The sequence below is a fragment of the Mytilus trossulus genome, chromosome 10 (genome assembly GCF_036588685.1).
Source record: "Mytilus trossulus isolate FHL-02 chromosome 10, PNRI_Mtr1.1.1.hap1, whole genome shotgun sequence".
NCBI lineage: Eukaryota > Metazoa > Mollusca > Bivalvia > Mytilida > Mytilidae > Mytilus > Mytilus trossulus.
In genome coordinates, this window is record NC_086382.1 from 66903143 (window position 1) to 66926855 (window position 23713).

Sequence of the window (23713 nt, forward strand, 5' to 3'; positions counted from 1 at the left end):
ACTTTTAACAATACAAATCTTGGTTACCTTTCTATCGATAAGTGTCATGCCAAAAAATGACTTACATGTCCCCGTATTTCCACCAACAATACGGTAAGGTCCACGTGTAATGGTCGCACATTTTCCTTGAATTTTGAAACTGATATACTAAAGTAACTTGAAAAACAAACAGTATTATTTATTTACTCACATGAAACAAACCGGGATGTGGAATTCAGTACGTTGGTGAAACTGGACGATATTTATCTAAACGCACTCAAAAACATCTGTATCGTTTTAAAAGACCCAAATAAATTTAAAAGTATCATTCATCGACACCTTAAGAAGCACAACCATCCTTTTAAATATTTAGCAGTTCAACCTCAAGAAGTAGTAAATAAGCAGCCTGGTGAATCTCATTCAAAGTTTGTACGATCACGGAAAATAATTGAATTAAATTGGATTAAAAAATTACAGACAGTCTACCCTCTCGGTCTTAATGATAATATCATAGGAATTGGTAATATATCTAGAACCTATTAACATTTTGGATATAGTTTCTTAAGCTGTTCGTAAAAGCCGTTCTCACGGTCGCAGAACAAATCGCAATTAAAGAAAATTTTGGACCAATCATATCAATATTTCGGACCTAATTTCTGTGAACTTTTGAGTTATGAATGCCCCGTAGTATCCTCTTTACATGTGTTTATTGGACATTGGAAGTAGGAATGTTCCTTTCGTATCCTCTTCCTCTGAATGGACATTTGAGTTATAACTTCACCTATGATATCCCCTTTCTCTGTTTTTATTGAACTTTTGAGTTATGATTGCCCCTTAGTATCCCTTTATATGTGTTTATTGGGCATAGCAAATTCAAGTCATAGGCCTGCAATATTTTATTGCGATTACATAATAAGATATTGATTAAAAGAGAAACCAAAGAAGCCATGATAAAACCATAGAATCATTCTATCGCTTGTCTTATGGGAAACCACATCTTTTATTTTAGTCTTACTGTCAAAAAGTTCAAGTATGGTGTTCTTCTGGATCTATGATTTGTGATAATACCTTCGTTATTTTAAACTTACACTGCATTTAAGAAAATCAATTGCAATACATACAAATTATCTGAAGGACTAAACAAATTTACAAACAATGTTGAGTATGTGCTGCTTTTAAAAAATTTAGTTGACTGACCAGTGCATCAATTCAAATTTGTGAGCCATCATTACCAAACTTGGATCAGTATAACAATCTCCAAAATTTCATATTGATGAAGGAAATGATTGTTGAGCTTTCAAAAACATTGCCTCCACTGAACCGTTATACAAATGAAAATGACAAAAACTGTACATTATCTTTAAAGGCACGGTAAGAACAGATACTAGTGATTAAATATAGATTGTGTAAATTAAACATTTTTTTTCCCTCATTCTTCTTTCGTCAAATTCGACTTATAAACATAGCCAAATTACCATAGAAAGTCTAAATTCTAATTCTGATAAAAAAAAATTGAATCGATCAAAACCATTTTATAAGTCCATCCTAGATGCATCTTAGTGCTTTTAAACTTTCCAGTTTGTATTGAACTTTTGGGTTATGAATGCTTCTTGGTATCCCCTTTCCATGCATTCATTGGACATTGAAAGTATGAATGTTCCTTTAGTTTCCTCTTCCTCTGTGTGGACATTTGAGTTATGAATTCACCTTTGATATCCCCTTTCTCTGTTTTTATTGAACTGTTGAGTGATGATTGCCCCTTAGTATTCCCTTTATATGTGTTTATTGGACATTGGAAGTAGGAATGTGTCTTTAGTAATCCCTTCCTCTGTGTTAAGTGGACATTTGAGTTATGAATTCACCTTTGATATCCTCTTTCTCTGTTTTTATTGAACTGTTGAGTTATGATTGCACCTTAATATCCCTTTATATGTGTTTATTTGACATTTGAAATAAGAATGCTCTTTAGAAATCCCTTCATCTGTGTTAAGTGGACATTTGAGTTATGAATTCACCTTTGATATCCCCTTTCTCTGTTTATATTGAACTGTTTAGTTATGAATGCCCCGTAGTATCCCTTTATATGTGTTTATTGGACATTGGAAATAAATATGTTCCTTTTAGTATCCCCTTCCTCTGTGTGGACATTTAAGTTATGACTTCACCTTTGATATCCCCTTTCTCTGTTGTTATTGAATTGTTGAGTTATGATTGCCCCTCAGTATCCCTTTATATGTGTTCATTGGACATTGGAAATAAGAATGCTCCTTTTAGTATACCCTTCCTCTGTGTGGACATTTGAGTTAGGAATTCACCTTTGATCCCTCCTGTCTCTGTTTTTATTGAACTTTTGAGGTATGGATGCCCCTTTGTATCCGCTTTATATGTGTTTATTGGACATTGGAGATAGGAATGTCCCTTTAGTATCCTCTTCCTCTGTGTTAAGTGGACATTTGAGTTCGTCCCTTTCTCAGTTTTTATTGGACTAATGAGTAATGCATGCTTCCTTGTCGTGGTACTTTCTCCTCTTTTAGCAAGACAATAATGTATCAGCAAAATGTTTAAGGCGGTACCTAACACGATAACTAAAATTAATTTGGCTCGTTTAATTTTCTTAATATTTTGACAATGTTTTTATTTTGACCCTTTGACAAAAATATAAAAATTTCAAAAACTTTGAACCAGCCAGTTCATCAAAAAATATACACTGGTTATATAGCAGTTTGACAAAAACTTATTTTGATCATTGAGAAGCTTAATATTCCGTTAAGAACACAACGTCATTAAAACATTCTGCTGATTTTACAGATATATCTCCCTGTAGTGTTAGGTACTAATTTAAATAAAATTAAAACACACTGACTGCCACATAGTAATACATAAGATATGATTTACATTCTGTTCAAACATGCATGTCGTTTAAAAAAATCAAATTGTCATCTGTGACATCGTACTACTTCATTGTTTTTTAAATTTCATATAAATAAAATCAATAAAGCAAAAAAAATGATATGATACGTGTATGATTATTGGAACTAAGATCAAAACGAGAGCGACAATGATATGATACGTGTATGATTATTAGAACTAGGATCAAAACGATAGCGGTAATGCTATGATCCGTGTATGATTATCGGAACTAAGATCGCAACAATTCCAGATTGAATAATTATACATATTAAACTGGGAAGTTGAATAATAATTTGAATCAAAACTCACGCACATTTGTACTTTGTTATTTAAATGACTTGATTTATCATTTTTCCTACAAATAAACTCATCATAGATACCAGGACTAAAGTTTGTATATACGCCAGACGCGCGTTCCGTATACAAAAGACTCATCAGTGACGTTTTAATCTAAAAATATTAAAAAAGCCAAATAAAGTACAAAGTTGAAGAGCATTGAGGACCAAAATTCCTAAAAGTTTTGCCAAATCCAGCTAAGGTAATCTATGCCTGAGGTAGAAAAGCCTTAGTATTTCAAAAATTCTAAATTTTGTTAACATATAATTTATAAATATAACCATATCAATATAGATAACCGTACATTTAGACAATTGAACATGACTTGATAAAAACTTTTTGCTATAGACTATCTTACATTTATCCAATTGAAAATAACTTAATTTAAACTTGTTATATAGATTATCTTACATTAAGTCAATTGAAAATGACTTGTTTAAGACTTTTTTCTATAGAGTATCTTACATTTAGCCAAGTAAATATGGCTTGATTTAGACTTTTTTCTATAAACTATGTTTCATTTAGCCAATGAAAAATGACTTGATTAAGACTTGTATCTATATATTGCCTTACATTTAGCCAAGTAAAAATGTCATGATTTAGATTTATTTCTATAAATTATCTTACATTAGCCAAATGAAAATGACTTGATTAAGACTTTTTTCTATAGATTATCTTACATTTAGCCGAGAAAAAATGACACGATCTAGATTTTTTTCTATAAATTATCTTACATTTAGCCAAGTAACTATGGCTTGATTTAGACTTTTTTCTATAAACTATCTTTCATTTAGCCAATTGAAAAAAACTTTTTAAGACTTTTTTCTATAAAGTACTTACATTTAGCCAATGAAAAATGACTTGATTAAGACTTGAATCTATAGATTGCCATACATTTAGCCGAGAAAAAATTACATGATCTAGATTTTTTTCTATATATTATCTTACATTTAGCCAATTGAAAATGACTTGATTAAGACTTTTTTCTATAGATTATCTTACATTTAGCCAAGTAAAAATGACTTGATTTAGTCTTTTTTCTAGAAAGTATCTTACATTTCACCAATCGAAAATGACTTGATTTAGACTTTTTTCTATCGATTATTTTTCATTTAACCAAGTAAAAATGACATGATTAAGATTTTTTCTATAAATTATCTTACATTTAGCAAATTGAAAATGACTTGATTAATTCTTTTTTCTATAGATTATCTTTCATTTAGCCAATTGAAATTGACTCGATTAAGACTTTTTTCTATATACATGTATTATCTTTTATGTAGTGAATTGAAAATGACTTGATTTAGACTTTTTTTCTATAAATTATCTTACATTTATCCGATAAGAAATGACTTGATTGAGATTGTTTTTCTATAGTTATCTTACATTTAGCCAATTAAAAATGACACGATTAAGAAAGTTGAAGAGCATGGATATCTTTAGCAAATTGAAAATTACTGGATTTAGACTTTTTTCTACAGATTATCTTACATTAAGTCAATTGAAAATGACTTGATTTAGACGTTTTTCAAAAGATTATCTTACATTAAGCTAATTGGAAATGTCTAAAATTAAAATTGTTTTTAGCCAATTGAAAATGTCTAAAATTAAAATTGTTTGTTATTATTATTCTGTGTGATGTCCTCCAGCTTAAACATATTGTTTGTAGATGTTCTGAATGACATCATTACTCGTAAACCTCATTGCTTTATGTTGTAAATGTTATTGAATCACACATCCATACATGTATATACTTACCCCGTTTATGCTTCTTTATATCAATTTTGTTTTATTTTCTTGCTGACTTTGGATTGACATACATAAACTAATTATTTTCTCTATGATATATAAAAATGTATATACCTGATGAGTTAACCCTTTTTTAACTGATTTTTATAGTTCGTTTTCATGTTCTACTGTTATACTACTTTTTTTAGGTTAGGGGGGGGGGGGGGTTGGGATCCCGCTAACATGTTTAACCCCGCCACAGTATTTATGTGTGTGCCTGTCCCAAGTCTGGAGCCTGTAATCCAGTGGTTGTCGTTTGTTTATGTGTTACATATTTGTTTTTTTCGTTTATTTTTGTTATATAAATAAGAGCGTTGGTTTCTTGTTTGAATTGTTTTATAGGGTATCACCAGCCCAGTAGTCAGCACTTCGGTGTTGACATGAATATCAATTATGTGGTCATTTTTATAAATTTACTGTTTATAAAACTTTGAATTATTCGAAAAACTAAGGATTTTCTTATCCCAGTCATAGATTACCTTAGCCGTATTTGGCACAACTTTTTTTGAAATTTTGGATCCTCAATGCTCTTCAACTTTGTATTTGTTTGGTTTATAACTATTTCGATATGAGCGTCACTGATGAGTCTTATGTAGACGAAACGCGAGTCTGGCGTACTAAATTATAATCCTTGTACCTTTGATAGAATTTACACTACTGGGTCGATGCTTCTGCTGGTGGACGTTTCGTCCCCGAGGGTATCACCAGCCTAGTAGTCAGCACTTCGGTGTTGACATGAATATCAATTATGTGGTCATTTTTATAAATTTCCTGTTTACAAAACTTTGATTTTTTTGAAAAACTAAGGATTTTCTTATCCTAGGCATAGATTACCTTAGCCGTATTTGGCACAACTTTTTGGAATTTTGGATCCTCAATGCTCTTCAACTTTGTATTTGTTTGGTTTATAGCTATTTCGATATGAGCGTCACTTATGAGTCTTATGTAGACGAAACGCAAGTCTGGCGTACTAAATTATAATTCTGGTACCTTTAATACTATTTAGATTGTCTTATCGAGGCCTTAATTTTATAGCTGACTAAGCGGTATGGGCTTTGCTCATTGTTGAAGGCCGTACGGTGACCTATAGTTGTTAATGTCTGTGTCATTTTGGTCTTTTGTGGACAGCTGTTTCATTGGCAATCATACCCTCTCTTCATTTTTATATATAAATCACATTTACATATTATAATTAATTAAACTTATGTCAAAATAGGACAAATCATGCGAAGGATATAACGAGCAATTTTGTAAAATAAATTTGTCATAATATTTAACGGTTGCGAAGGAGTTGCGCTCACAAGGAAAACAGTGTTTGGGGAGATAACTCCTACAAAGAAAAGTATTTGTTTACGCAGGGTAAATTTCAAAAGCTCATAAAATGTTCGATATCATATACCAAATATCTAAGCGACATATTGTGAAACAAATGTTTATCGCAAGAACAAAATTAGGCGGAAGAAAAAAAAAAAATTAAAAACCAATTGTTCAGAGAACAATTGAAGGTCTTTCCACCAAAACAATGTATTTTAATATGAAAGGTGTAAAAATAGGTTTAAAATGTCATTTCAATCGTCAAATGATAGCTTATTGTACGCTGATTCCAAAAATATATGGTTTCTAAACAATATTTTTTTAGATAAGGGAGATAATTTCTTACTTCCTGTTTGAAAAACTCTATTTCCGATAATATTTGACTATTTACTTGACACTGATTCCAAAAATATCTTGTTCTATATACTTTTATATAATATGGTACAATAAATAGCTACTTCCGGTTTACACAAGGTCACTTCCGGTTGTTTTTTCAAGGTTAAATGGTTTGATACCGTTTGTCTAATGTCTCATGACTTTATTATGTATACACATGAGGTAAAAGCAAAGGTCAAAATCTAGAACGTCAAATTAAGCTATGACCTTGAGATCAATTTCAAGGTCATTAACCAAGAACCTCAAATCAAAAGACCATAGGTCTTAATTATGTTTAGTTAATGAGTTATATCACCATACACATATTTTTAAATACCAAAGGGGAGAAAACTCCCTTTTACATTCAACGTAACCTTGCAATCAAAATTTACGTGTTACGACATGTCGCAACAAACAATTAAGAAAAAAATAATTTGTCAATATCTTATACGTTTTCTGGAAATGAGTGGAAATGAGCCATATTCAAAAATTAGAATATGACCTTGACCTTTGACCTTGACCTTATTTTCATTTTTTTGGACCAAGGACCTTAAATCAAAAGATCCTAGGTCTCTATCAATTATGGTTTACCAGTTAGAAATGCAATTCACTTATATCAAATGAATAAGGGGAAATAACTCTCATATCACTTGGGTCAAAATAGGACAAATCATGCGAAGGATATAACAAGCAATATTGTAAAACAAATTTGTCATAATATTTTACGGTTGCGAAGGAGTTGCGCTCACAAGGAAAACAGTGTTTGGGGAGATAACTCCTACAAAGAAAAGTTTTCGGTTACGCAGGGTAAATTTCACAAGCGCATCAATTGTTCGATATCATATACCAAATATCTAAGCGACATATTGCGAAACAAATGTTTATCGCAAGAACAAAATTAGGCGGAAGAAAAAAAAAAAAAAAAAAAAATCTGAAGAAAAACAATAGGTCTTTCCACAGAAAAGTGGAAAGACCTAATTAAAAACCAATTGTTCAGAGAACCATTGATGGTCTTTCCACCAGTTAAGACCTTTTTTTATATGATATATTAAAATTTGGTTTTAAATGTCAATTTTAGCGTCAAATGACAGCTTATTGAACGCTTATTCCAAAAAAATATGGTTTCTATACAAAAAGATATAAATAAGGGAGATCATTTCTTACTTCCGGTTTAAAATATGTTACTTCCGGTAATTTATTATTGTTTACTTGACACTGATTCCCAAAATATATGGTTCTATATACTTTTTCATTAATTAAGTACAAAATATGGTTACTTCCGGTTTACAAAAGGTCACTTCCGGTTGTCTTTTTCTAGATCACATTGTTTGCAACCTAATTTAAAAAAGTCCCATGTCTTGATCATGTATACATATGAGGTAAAAGCAACGGTCAAAATCTAGAACGTTACATTTACCTATGACATTGAGCTCAATTTCGAGGTCATCAACCAAGGACCTCAAATCAAAAGACTCTAGGCCTCTACTATATATTGTTAATGAGTTGTATTACCTCACAACTAATATTATATATAAAAGGGGGCAAAACTGGCATCAAATGTCTACGTACTCTTTCGACTAAAATTTACGTGTAACGACATGTCGCAACAAACAATTTAGATAAAATAATTTGTCGTTATCTTATACAGTTTCTGGAAATAAGACAGAATAAGCCAATTTCAAAAATTAGAATATGACCTTGACCTTTGACCTTGACCTAATTTTAATTTTTTTGGACCAAGGACCCCAAATTAAAATATCCTAGGTCTCTAACACTTATGGTTTACAAGATAGAAATGCATATCACTTATAACAAATGCATAAGGGGAAATAACTCTCATATGGAGCGTTCACATCGCTTCGGTCAAAATAGGACAAATCATGCGAAGGATATAACGAGCAATTTTGTAAAGTAAATTTGTCATAATATTTTACAGTTGCGAAGGAGATGCACTCACAAGGAAAACAGTGTTTGGGGAGATAACTCCTACAAAGAAAAGTATTCGTTTACGCAGGGTAAATTTCAAAAGTGCATAAACTGTTTGATATCATATACAGAATATATAAGCGACATATTGCGAAACAAATGTTTATCGCAAGAACAAACTTAGGCGGAAGAAAAAAAAATAATCAGAAGAAAAACAATAGGTCTTTCCACAGAAAAGTGGAAAGACCTAATAATCAGAAGAAAAACAATAGGTCTTTCCACAGAAATGTAAAAAAACCTAAAAATGGTAATTAGTGTTGAAATCATAACACTCCAGTGTACTATAGCTGTTATTCGGAATTAACAAAGGAATTTGGCTCATATTCTCTGTAAGTGCCCTGTTTCTCCTTCGCCTAAAACACCGACAGAAAGATCGAATACAAGCCCCTTGAGGATCCCGAATAACGTATGAAAATGAAAAAATAGCAATAATATAATTTCATCACTTATTATATGTATCAATATTATAGTTACATAATTCTTATAAGATAATTCCCATCCTTAGTTCTATATTGGTGAATTTAATATAGTTTTCTCATTTGCAACTTTTTATAACTTTCTATAATAATGTGTACCAACACATATGATACATTTATTACATATTAACGTTAGCTGTGTCAAATTAACTGCACCAATTGCGTCTTTCAATTAATGTCTCTTCAGAGATGCCCAAGACCAAATTATTTTAAAATCCAAGAACATATACAAACTTTAAAATGATATAACAGACAAATACAAACAAAAATATACGTCAAACAGGAGTTCCGTCTACAGAAAAGTCATCAGTGACGCTCGAATAAAAAAGCCAAGTAAAGTACGAAGTTGAAGAGCATTGTAAAATCGACATTCCAAAAGGTTTGGCAAAATTTAAGAGATGTTATCTACATTGTGAACGTTGTAAATACTCCCTTTAATTCTAAAAACCATGCAATTAAATAAATGTTCTTCACATGACAATTGATATTATTCATATACGTCACTCTTAAAAGAATAAATAACTGATCTAAAGTAAAATGCACTAGTATATCATAATATATTTTCAGAGAATTAATAAAAACAACGAAGATGTTCACGATGAGAAACTTTCATCGAGGATTGCAATGGCGTATATTATGTTTTGTCTGGATTTTAGCTCTTATTTGTGCCATTATTAGTTTTAAGACTACTCAAGTGTATTATAGTAATTATAAAAGTTCAGATAACAACGGAATAAAAGATCTGATTACAATGAGAAACAAAATCAACGAAATAAACGCTCAAACGTTAATGAAAAAATATAGCAATTACAACAAAGATCAAATACCAAAGAGAAAGAATAGCAATGGCAGCAAAAACAAGATAAGAAAGTTTACTGATATCAACGCAGAAGAAGATCAGATCAGAAAGTTTACTGATATCAACGCAGAAAAAGATCAGATACCAGGAAGGAGTAAAGAACTGCAAAGTATCTACGATCTGAATAAAAAAAAAGTCAAAGCTTATGGAAACGTGCACAAGTGGTGTTTACAAAACCTCAAAAATTTAACATATACTAATTATGCTGACAAACATATGGCAAAGCGATATGTAAACAAAGTAACTCCAGGTCTTAGGACAGTTACAGAGTATGCTTTCGTGACAAATTCTATCGATATAACACAACATATCATAGATCAATTACCAAATAAATATATGTTTAAACCAAACCATATGTCAGGTGCATTAGCTATTATACAAAGAAATAAAGTCACGAAATGCATCTCACCATTCGGAAGGTGCCCATCTTGTAAAGGATTAAATCTACTGCATTGTTTGCGGCAAATATGTGAACATTGGTTAAAAATTGTATACAGACCAAAGTATGAACAATACTATAAGGATATACATCCTATTTGTATGTTCGAAGAGTATTTAAGTTATAATGGAACGCTAACTGACTACAAGATATTCACATTTTATGGTAAACCTTACTTTATTGGGGTTAGCGGAAACTTAAAAGGTCGTTATACCTTTGATTATTTCACCCCTAAATGGAACCCGATACCTTTGAGGGAATTGCCAGCCAATATATCAAACAACCGTTATATAAACAAACCGGTATTCTTAGAAGAGATGTTGCAATATGCTACAGATTTATCAAAACGTTTTAGTATGATGAGGACAGACTTCTTCGGTTTTGACGATCATTTATTTTTTGCAGAATTTTCACCAACACATCGTGGCTGTAATGGCCATTTTTTACCATCAGCCATTGACAGATTTTACGATCTTGTGATGAAAAATTCTTCACAATATTCCGATCCGGAAGATGTATTAAAATTGATAAACGTTGGAGAGGGACTAGACATTGAAAAAGCTTTGGGAAAGAATGTCTAATTATGTCTCATTTATTTGATTGGCGTTAAATTTGTATTTTTCGTTTAAATACATTGAAATTAAAGAAATCAGGTATGTAATATGAGTTATTTTTACAAATTTCGTTTTCCTGATTGAGGGAACACTAAACAATAACATTGGTTACAATTTATTGAAAGAATTGTTTTTTATTATTACTATCAAATAAAAAAAGTGATTATTGACTCTAAAAATCCCCGAAATACAAATTGACTTATTAAGTGTAATTATCTGTGCTTTATGTTTAAGGTGGGTTTTTTTTAAAGTTTTAAATACACTTAACTACACTTTATTTTTCATTATTAAATTTTTAAATTTCAAGTTGTAGATGTTTTTTTGTTGTAAATTGAAAGCTATTTAGTAAACTATTTGTAAAACACAAATTTTGTTTGTAGCATGCCAAGAAGGGATGCTACAAAATACTCCAGATAAAACTTAAATAGAAACTTTAGATCGCCATTGAAAGATAATTACAAAGCGGGTTTTGTTATGGTCTTACCTGCTTAGTTCGTAGCAAAATCCCATATCACAAAGTAATTACCGACATCATATAGCTATAGGAAGATGTGGTGTGAGTGCCAATGAGACAACTCTCCATCTAAATAACAATTTATAAAAGTGAACCATTATAGGTCAATGTACGGCCTTCACTAAAGAAGGAGCCTGGGCTCACACCGAACAATATGCTATAAAGGGCCAAACAATTACTAGTGTAAAACCACTAAACGGGAAAACCAACGGTCTAATCTATATAAAAAACGAGAAACGAGAACCACGTATAAATTATATAAATGACAAAAACGAGAAACATGTATTATCACATACTCAAACGACAACTACTGTACATCAGATTCCTGACTTAGGACAGGTGCAAAAAAAAATGCAGCGTGATTAAACGTTTTAATGGTACCAAACCTTCTCCCTTTTTCTGAAACAATAGTATAACATCACAATATAGAAAATAACACGATAAGATATCAATTGGAAGGCTTAACTCAGTGAAAAAAAAACGTAAATTATCACACTCCTTTGTATGAATGAATAAATTTGCCGGTTCTCCGATACCTGAATGCAAATACATGGTTAATAAGATATTATGGACAAACATTCAAGGCCAAAAAGCAAACAAACAAGTCCAAGCAAAGCCATAACAAAACACCACCGCAAAATACTTAATAAACCTTAGAAAATAATCACTTTTGAAAAAAAAAAAGGTTTTCATTCATAATATACTACACAGGTAAATGAAAAATAACTTTGTCGTTTTAGGTATACTACTTCTGTGTATATCAAATTTTCCAGTAATTAGGAATACCAAGAAATTTCTGTCAAAAAATACCTGATATAACACTAGATACGTATGGGGTGAATATCAACAATAAAACTATACAATTAGAGCTAGATAAAACTTCCCTGTACAGATTTAAGGAAAAAATCTTGATGTTCATACAAATGTATTACAAAGAAGTGAAAATTAGTAGATATTCCAAATAATTTCAGCTGTTATATAGACAATATCCCTATTAATATATAATAACAAAAAGTATTACAAATAGTATCAACAGGTCAAATTAATAAGAAAGTATGTTTGACTTCACGTTCATAACTTTGAGATCTTTTTCGACGTTGTGTTTATAACTATTTTTTTGGCTGTCAGAGACAAATATGATCGGACATAATTTAGTTAATTTATGAAGCCTTCTCTTTTACATAAAATAACATTTATACGGATCATGCGGAGTTTAGTAGATCTTTCTTAAGCTTTAAGTAAATGAAAGCAATTACACACAATGTGAATAAAAAAACCAAAACCCAAAGCAACATAATTAGAAATTATAATTTGATTAAAAGACAATATTTGCCCTTAACTTATGATATCATAATACTTAAGATTTGTTTAACGAATTTAAAGACGTTTCTAAAACATTGACATTTTCCCTCATATGTTAGAGTTTGGCTACTCTGAGTGAGCAAATGAAGATGAGTTGTCACTTATATATTACATGCAGTATATCATCTTAAATTTATCAGTGTGTTTGATTGAAATCATTGAAGAAATGAAATGCAACCTCGCGAGATGCACCCCATTATATCTATATAGTATATTTTATTTAAGTAGGTCTTGATTTTTGAAATGAGAATGAACATAGCATATAATTGTTTAAGGGTAAACCGAGTTTGCAAGGGTCATACATAAAGTTCACCTTTAAACCATTATAAAATACAACAATAGACGCCTGATCTTAAACAAAAACAAAACAACAACAACAACAACAACAGAAAGCATGCTGTAGTTCTGGCTGCAAATATATATTAGATAACCGCCAATAGTGTAAAAAAACAATGTCAAAAGAAATTCTGAAATTTTTGTTTTGAGCCTCCTTCAGAGTTGACTGTGTTGAAATCGAAAAGACAGCAAAGGTGAGCAGAATAGACATGTTTCAGTGTTGTAATGTTTCCTTGGTTGCTGTCATATCACATATGTCTATCTATCAATATAACTGTTAGTTCAAAAGTTATTAAACAACTGCCGATAACTTTGCATGATTTTTTGCATAAGAAAGAAAGTCTTGTACCTAGAAATACCCAATACGATTCACGCAGGTTAAGGTATCTTTAGACGGTAATAACTTATGAGCTTGTTGTTGAATACACTAAGGAATTATTTCCACTGGTTTTTTAAGTGTGTTCATATTTTGTACTGTTATACGCCACTGTCCCATGTTAGAGGAATGGTTCGGCGCCATTACACATTTTTAACCCGCGGCTTTATGTATGTGGCTGTCCCTATTCAGAAGCCAGTAATGCAGTGGCTGTTACTTGCTGCTATATATCATATTTGTTTAGCGTTATTTGTTTTGTACCTTTAATAGCTCGTTAGTTTTCTCGTATGAATATTTTTACATTTTTCATTTCAGGGACTTTTATAGGTGACCTATACTTGTTAACTTCTAGGTCAGTTTTTCTCTGGAAGGGGACAGATCATTGGCAATCATGCCACATCTTCAAATCACATTTCCTTAATCTTGTGTGTACATATTTAAGATGAAATTACTCTTCTATACTAATTGTTTATACATTAATTGCTAACAATCAGAATATTTGTTATTTCATTTAAATTATCAACATTGAAAAAAATGAAAATCGGCAGTAAAGAATGAAGACAAACCAATCGCGTCTGATAATTGCTGGTCAATGTTGTTAATAACGTCGCATCTTAAGTTATAAATAAATGTACAATGTATGCATTTTATGAATTTTACTGTATTTAGAAATCTCAAAATAAAGAAAAGTTCATGTGAAAAAGTACACCATCGAGCGCAACGTTAGCGATCAAATCAGATTATACCATAATCATAATTTGTACATCACATATATATATTTATTTTCAGTCGAATGTATTGTTTTCAAAAGCAAATAGATGACACTATTGAGTTGGACAAACAATAATATATCATTTGTTTCTTTACGGTTTCTTTCAAATCCAAAGTCTGATTGACACTTTGGTATATGCCGCCTCTGTTAATTTTGGTTATTTTCATACACCAAGAATCAAGATGTCATTTTTCTTGAGAATTTTACAGCTTGGAGAATGAATCGATCTTCATTTGCATAATTCTGTTTCTTCTCACTTTTTCAATATAGAACATTTTCGAAAGATAACATATTATTACAGGCATCAATGTAAAGGTAAAATCCTTATCATTTTAGTATTTGTTCAGAAGTTACTTATTGACATGAAGTGAAATACTCAATTATATCAGTAAAATTATTAAAAACATTCTCTCCAGACAAAAAATATAAAAACTAACTCTTGAAGTCCTCATTTGTATTCATCTGATCTTCATCATTAAAAGAAGATCGATCAGTTTACAAATGTTCGTATGCAGGAACTTAAGTTCATTAGATATAAAAGAGTACTCCCTCTTTTATATCTAATGAACTTAAGTTCATTAGATATAAAAGAGGGAGTACTCTGAGGTATGTCAGATAGGACAACTTTATTCTTTATACAGAGCACTCCGAGGTATATCACACAGGTAAGATTCTTCATTTTAAGACTCTTGGTTTGGAGATATAATTAAATTATTTATATTTCTTAATACTAATCAGATTGATGTTGAAAATAATTTGACCTACCCAATGTAAACGTCCAGTGCGATCGAGAAATGATAATATAGTATAACGCGTTTTAAATGAATAATTGGTGACCTATAATTGGTAATGTATGTGTCATTTTGGTCTATTGTGGACAGTTGTCTCGTTGGCAATCATACCACATCTTCTTTTTATATTTTTATTTTTTTATCACTGAAAGTGTGGCAATGCAAAATGTCTATTGGCGAAAAAAGAGACAAGCGATAATATCATTCAAATTTTACCGTGAAAAGGAAGTAATGACAAGAATTGTTTGAGAATACTGTTGGTTGACAACTTTAGTTTACAAATTACTTTTACAAAACAAAGGTTAAAAATAGCAAAGGAAGAATAAAACAAACTGACAATCCTATTGCAAAAAAACAAAAGCAAAACAACCAAAATACAAGCGGAATACACAGCACAACACAAAAAACTGCTCAGAGAGCAACACGAAGTCAACCAAAGACCGGAGGTGATCTCGGGTGCTCAAGACAGATGAACAGATCCGGCTCCATATGTGACACCTGTGATTATTTAATGCTCATGTAAGTACAAACTCGGTAATGAGTATAATTTAAAAAAAAATAAGGCTTTTCTTCCTCAGAAATAGATGACCTTAGCTGTATTTGGCAAAACGTTTAGGAATTTTTGGTCCTCAATGCTCTCCAACTTCGTACTTTTTTTGCCTTTTAAACATTTTTAGATTTGAGCGTCACTGATGAGTCTTTTATAGACGAAACGCGCGTCTGGTGTAAATAAGATTTTTAATTGGTATCTATGATGAGTTTATTCGGGAGATCACATTTCACGAAAAGAATGCAGGATTATGATTACAACAGTTGGAACATTACTGTCTTCATCTATGAATCAGATATTTTATAACGTTCAATTAACTTACATTGCATCTGTACAATCAACTAACAAAGGGATTATTTTCATTATGTTTTCTTTGAAAAGTTTAGAAATGATCATGTTTAGAAATTGTTGTACGGTGACCTATAGTTGTTAATTTCTGTGTCATTTTGGTCTTTTGTGGGTAGCTGTCTCATTGGCAATCATACCACATCTTCTTCTTTTTTTTATAGGAACCTAGGTTCAAACTGCATCAGGCAATGGCAAATATTTCGGAGAAAATTTTTAGTCATGAACATGTAGCATCTAAAGTATCCATGTGTAATTACATACCTCTGCTTTCAAATAATTGCTGTTTTTTAGGATACTACTGAAGGTTAATGTAGACAAGAGGTTCTATATATATATTTTGTTATCTTTTACAAAGGCGAATATGATAAAAGATAAACAGAAATATACAATTGAAACTTTTTAATGACAAATACCTGAAATGGTGAAGTTGAAATCATCCCTTCATAAATTTTACTGACGCCATCACGAGTTGGTCGACCGTTATGGAATAACCGTTTCACAAATGAAATCGGATATGCTTCTTACGTCGTAACTATAATCCCCTTCCCTTTCATGAATGTGACCTACCGAATTAGACTATTTATCGAATTTGTTATAACAAAAGTAACAGGACGGTTGCCATATGTTGAACAGGATCTACTTACCCTTGTGGAGCACCTGAGCTCACCCCTAGTTTGTTTTTGGTGGCGTTCGTTTTGTTTATTCTTTAGTTATCTGTGTTGTGGCATGTGTACTATTGTTTGTCTTTTTCATTTTTAGCCATGGCGTTGTCAGTTTATTTTCGATGTATGAGTTTGACTGTCCCTCTGGTATCTTTCGTACCTCTTTTTTAACTTCCTTTGATATATAGACATTCTGCTCTTTGCTCGATTAGCTGGAACAACTTATATGGATGAGAGATTTGAAATTATCTAGATTAACCGAAAGCTTACTAAGCAAAATAATACACTGAAATAGCATTTTGTTTATATGATATAGTTAAGCAGTATAATCAATATATTGTGAACGGCTTACAAAATTGAAACAACACGTTTAATAATTTCATGCGTCCGAAGCGCTTTTCTGAACTAACCTTCATCAGGAACGCTTAAAGCCAAACATTTATGAAATATTGATTTTATTTAAAAAAAATCACTGTTGAATTAATATAGCATATTAGATATATGTGTGATAATTAATTAAATCGTTATTTCTTAAAAATGACAATTTCCAATATCTTACATTGCCGTTCCATATTGCTTCAATGTGGACTGTTTGTTTTATATGTCTTTATTGTGAAGTTCGTAAGCTCCTGTTTTAATGGTTTAATTAACCTAACATCAGCTTGTTTTGTTCTATAGATGTGATTGAAAATATCACCAATAGTGGTATTTATGATTTGGATATGTGATACGGTTGAGACGGCTATACGCATCTCCTTTCACCACAGATATTTATATTCCATGTTATGAGTTACTTGTTTACTTTAAAGTAGTCTGTCTTGATTTCTATTTCAGCATATCGACATGTATTATCGATATATTCTTCCTGAATCCATCGAGATGACGATTACAAAGATCATTTTACTTGTTGCTGTACTAGTTTCCAATACTATTGTAGCTATCACGTGGTTATCACCGACCAATAGAACTGCTATAACGGTTCTACTGTCCATGATTGCTTTTTACGACACCTTTACAATGCTTTTCAGTACGTTATGGTCCATTGTTGGATATTTTTTCGTGGTTTTGTCATACAGCAACGATTGCTATTTAGCGTTTGTGACTTTTAACTTTGCGAGGGTATTTCACGTTCTATCGTCATACACCACGACGTTCCTTGCTGTGCAGCGCTGTGTCATTTGTGTGTTTCCGTTTGCTGGACCACGTTATTGTAGAATGAAGTCGACACTTTTATGCGGATTAGTGTCCATCATAGCAGTAGTCCTTGTAATTTGTCCACGCATTTTCATTTCGGGATTGGGTGAATTGAAAGTTTTAACAAATCAGACATCATATTTGTGTGACACAGATTTTATTTTAAGTGATGATGCCTTTCTGGAATATCTGAACGTGGATAACATCCTTCGCTTTCTCACAATCTTCGCACCACAGGCAATAATCATAATTTGTATGATAGTATGTGCCGTCACTGTGAATCGTAAGAAGATAGGAGCTGGTCGGTCCTCAGACCAAAAGAATAAAATGAGAACCACCATAATGCTTATACTTATCATGTTATCATATGTCCTTGGAGAGTTGCCGAGTTCAATACTCTTCTTCTTTATTTCATTTTATCCAAAGGTTCAAATATGGCTGAAGACGGGTGACGGAATTAAGTTTTGTAATATGTCCTTGACCTTAAGTTATCTCCTCAATATTTGGGTGTACATAATAATGTCTAAGCAGTTCAGAGAAAGTCTCAGAGGAATGTTTTGTAGGGAAAAGAAACAACCCAAGAAAGCACATGTCGACCGGGTTAAAACTCCACCAGCTACTGAGAAGAATCTGGATTCTCGAAAGACTGCTGGTAAAGATGACAAAGACTACAACCATAAGCAACAAGGTATAGAAAAAACAATTCTCAATGACGGAACGTTGACGGATTTCAACAACATAACTACAATATCTTAAATAATGAAATCACGCTGTGTATATATCAGAATCTTTTATTGATTTTGTTTCGCTTATAGATGCTATAAATATTAGACAATGTGCTTGTATATTATATTGGACCTTTTTTCTTCAGAAAAATGAGCCTGGTGCTTAAAATAAAGAAAACAGTAGTATACCACTTTTCTTTTTTTTTAACAACAAATAAATATTCTTCATTCATCAAATTGCTTGTTACAACTTTACTTCATTGTCCAAGCTTCAATAAAGTATCCCTATGAAATACTCTCTGAGTATCCAGGAAAATACACAGAATATAATAAAATATAAACATTATTTTTTTCCATCAATTACATCAATCATTTTAATTTTATGAAAAATACATTTTGAGATACTGTTTTGCTTCATTCATAAACCTTCGTAGCTCCTTTATAAACATAGTATACACTTCTAAAAATTTCAGTTTTTGCTCGGACACATAGTACGACTTGTAAATACAAAAACCTATAATTGTCAAGAAATAATTAAAAGCGTTATACCCTTGATCTGATATTTTGTATCCAAATACTACATGTTTTGCCAATATCTTGTTTTGAAAATTCATTTTTGCTAGAAGATAATGTACATGTACTTTCTCCCAAAAATCTTTCAAAAATGAACATGTAATAAAGAAATGCAAATAATCTTCTTCTTTTGTTTTACAAAAGTTGCATTTATCGTTCTCAGATAGTTTTCACTTTAATAGTAGCTGCTTTGTAGGAATAATATATTGAAGCAGTTTCCATCTGAAAATTTTTAACTTATTTTCTTTAAAATTGTATACAAATGTCATCTGTGGTACGTATTCTAATTTTAAGTATCTTGTCCAAATATTGATACCGATTGGCTTTATATATTTTTTATCTACTAAAGTTTTATAGAGTATTTTATTGTTGATATCTTTTGTTTCAATTTCTTTATTTTGCCATCTTAATTTAACCTTACATATATTGATTTTACTCTTAACGGAGTTTTCTTTTTTTTTAAACTTGCATCCATTCTTTTGGGATGCAGGATTTTAACATCTGCAATCCAGTTTGTTTTATTAACTTTTTAATATAAAACTTTCGAATAAATTTCCTTGACTATCCATCATGTCGTTTATATAAACCAATCCACTTTTAACCCAGTTCGGGAAAAACAAGCATTTGTTGCGATATTTAATATATTTATTTCCCCAAATAATCTGTTTTTCTAATATTAGAAAAGTGATTAGAAAATGTTGACAAACCTCCTCCTGTTTTAACCCAACTTGAAATTACTTGTAAATAAAAATCGGGTACTTTTCCAAGTCTATCTATTGATTTAATATTATCTAAATTCATGTTAAAAACAAGAAAGTTTTTACCAAGATTGATAAAATATTTGGAAGGAATAATCATCCAATTCGGCATATTGGCTGTTGTTAATTTTGAGACCCATGAGGCTTTCAGTGCTGTAAAATAACTGTCAAAATCGATCATTCTTAATCCCCATTTTTGGTATTCGCCAATAAGTGTGTTTCTTTTTACTTTGTCATTTTTCCTTCCCAAATGTATTTGAAACAGCAGCTTTCAATTTCTTTCAAGTAAATATCTGGAACTTTGCACGAAGAAGCCAAAAATGTAAATTATGGTAATACTAAAGATTTTATGATCAATATTTTCCCAACCATTGTTAATTTTCTTTTACTCATGTTTTGATTAATGATTTCATGTTATCTATTTTAGGTTCCCAATTTAACTTTTCACATTGAAGTCTTATCGTGACCAAAATAAATGCATAAAGCTTTGACGGGTTTGTCTGTCCAGCGTATGCCCTCAATCTTATCCACGCTGTTTTTAGGCTCCCCGATCCAAATTCCTTCTGTTTTATTACGATTTAGCTTTAACCCTGAGAAAGAGCCAAATGTTTCAATTATATTCATAGCTTTAGATATATCTGATTTTGAACTACAAAACAGAGTTGTATCATCAGCTAATTGTGATATTTTAATGCTATGTGTTTTATTATCTATAGTAATACGAAAACCTTTAATGTCTGAGGTTTGCCTCAATCGCTCGGCCATAATTTCGACCGATAAAACAAAAGGTAAAGCCGATAAAGGACACCCTTGACGGATTCCTCTAGAGTTTTCAAAAATTTCGGATACCCATCCATTATTTATTACACACGTCTGTATTCCCTTATTTAATGTTTCCACCCATGATATGAATGATTCATTAAAACCAAAATGTTTTAGAACACTTAACATAAATTCCCATTCCAAAGAATCAAAATCTTTCGTAAAATCAACAAATATTATAGCCCCATCTATTCCGTTTGATTCTGCATAGTCCATTATATCTTGGATTTGCCGTAAATTAAATCCAATAAAACGTTTTTTTACATATCCGGTTTGATCTTCATTAATTAATTTGGGAAGAAGTTTTTTTAGTCTCTGTGCTAAAACATGAGATATTATTTTCAAATCTACATTTAATAATGATATTGGACGATAATTGTCTAAAGATAATGATTTTTCTTGAATAATAAAGAAAGAACACCTGTTCGTTGTGTATATGAAAGAAGTTTTTCCTCATGTCCTTTATTTAGAACTTTTACTAACATTGTTTTTAATTTTTCCCAGAATGTCTTATAAAATTCTAATGTTAAACCATCTAGACCAGGTGATTTATTTAGCTTCATCGTGTTAATAGCTTTAGTACATTCATCTATAGTAACCTCCCCATCACAAATTTTAAAGTCATTTACATTTATCTCCCTTTCCATAACAGTATCACCTACATATGTATGCAGTAGATTTTTATCTGGAGCCGTGGTTGTATATAATATTTTATAATAGTTTTTAATCATTTCTAAAATTTGTTCTTGATTTGTTGTTACCTCGTTATTTTCATTTCTGAGTTTGTTAATAGATTTTTTGACTTGTCGCTGTTTTTCTAATCCCAGAAAATAAGAATTATTCTTTTCCCCTAGTTCTATCCATTTCTGTCTTGATCTAATTTGAGCCCCCTTTGCTTTATATTCATAAATTGTGTCTAATTGTAATTCTAATTGATTTATATTATTTGTTAGTGTTTCATCTTCTTTTAATTGTTTATCTCTGGTTGTCGTTAAATATTCTAATTCGCTTTCTAATATTCTTGTTGTCTCCCTTGATAATTTCGATTTTCTTTTACAGTATAGAATAGATTCGTCTCTAATTTCAATTTTTAGATTGTCCCATAAAAGACGGATATCGCTACTTTCATTATTGATTATACGATTTTCGAACTGATTTATTACTCTGTTGATTGTTTTTTCATGTTCAATATCCTTTAAAATATAATTATTTAGTTTCCAGTATCCATTCCCTCTTTCTGAAGCCCCTGTCTTAAGTTAAAAACTATCCCTTGATGGTCAGTCACTTTAATCAGTGCCGGTTTAATTTTATACCACTTTTCAATAGTCCTAAATCGATAAAGAGAACACAAATCCGTGTTACAAACTTAAACCAAGGAACACACATCAATTAAAAGAGTTTATTACATTGGGTGCAATAAATTATATTGATTTCCCAGTTAAATAAAAACCGATAATTTAACATGTGAAATAAACGTGGTTATTTCACTCTCTGACGTCATACAACAATAGGCGTTGCAAAGACGTCGATAACGTCGGATCAAAACAAATTGTGAATGGGTAGGAAAAACATATAGTTCCTTTCATTTTCTACATAATTAATATCATAAAAAAGCCATTAGCCAATGTAATAAAAAGTATAACTAATCGCCGTATTTGAATATCAAAAATAAGACAACGCGTGACCGAACGCCGCTCGAGTTTAATCCATAGCGGCGTTCGGTCACAAGTTGTCTTATTTTTTATATTCAAATACGGCGATTAGTTATACTATAAAAAACGATGGAGCACCAAAAACTCATGAGGAACAACGAACTGCAACAAAAACAAGATACATAGAAACTGACTATTTGATTACAACTGCCATATTTTGGACTTGGTAAAGGACATTTGAACCTAGTTAAATTGCGAGCAAAACCTCCTCCATGACAATAGTGAAAATACGCTATTGTGATAAGTTATCAAAAGAACCAGGCTTATAATTTGATACAGCAGACGCGCGTTTTGTCTACATAAGATTCATCCGTGACGCTCAGATCAAGAGAGTTAGAAAGCCAAAAAGTATAAAGTTGAAGAGCATTGAGAAACCAAAATTCAAAAAAGTTGTGCAAAATACGGCTACAATGGCAATGACATTCATGAATTGTTAATTTTATTTTCTAAATATGAACATTGATTTAAATATCCTTCCATCATTATCACTACTATAACTATATCATACCAATGGAGAAAAGAATTGTCATACAATCGGCGTCACTAGTAGAACTAGTTTTCAAGTAAAGTTATCAAATGTTATCATGATGTATAGAGTTATAAAATATCAAAGTATCTATAATGATTGTATGTATCTTGTTAATCAATTGGAAGGAGGATATCCAGTGGATAAAACCCCCTTCCCTCTTTAAGTCGAAACTAGCGTGATTTTCTGCTTTCTCTTCAGTATTGATACAGAGGTAACACTACACAGCTACTATTTCTGTACTTAAAATCTGAAGTACTGGAAATTTACTTTTAATATTTAGTACTATTTCATTACTTTAGAAATGTTGTAATATTTAGGTACATGTTTTTTCAAGTACTTAATAGATGAGGATGGGCCTTAACTATGTGTTACTCTCCATTCTATGTATTTTGTATTATTGTAAAGCGAAATATTTCTCTAACCTGTATAATATTGCCGGTAGTTTATAGTTTGTTTTAGTTTTCAGCTGAACAAATAAAAAAGGCGGACGATATCAAGGTTAAAAAAGACTAAACTGCAAACGCTATGATAAAATACAAAAGACGACAAAAAGACTTTTGAATCTACAAAACAATCCATACAAAACTAAAAGCGGGCAACTCGAATCCAAATA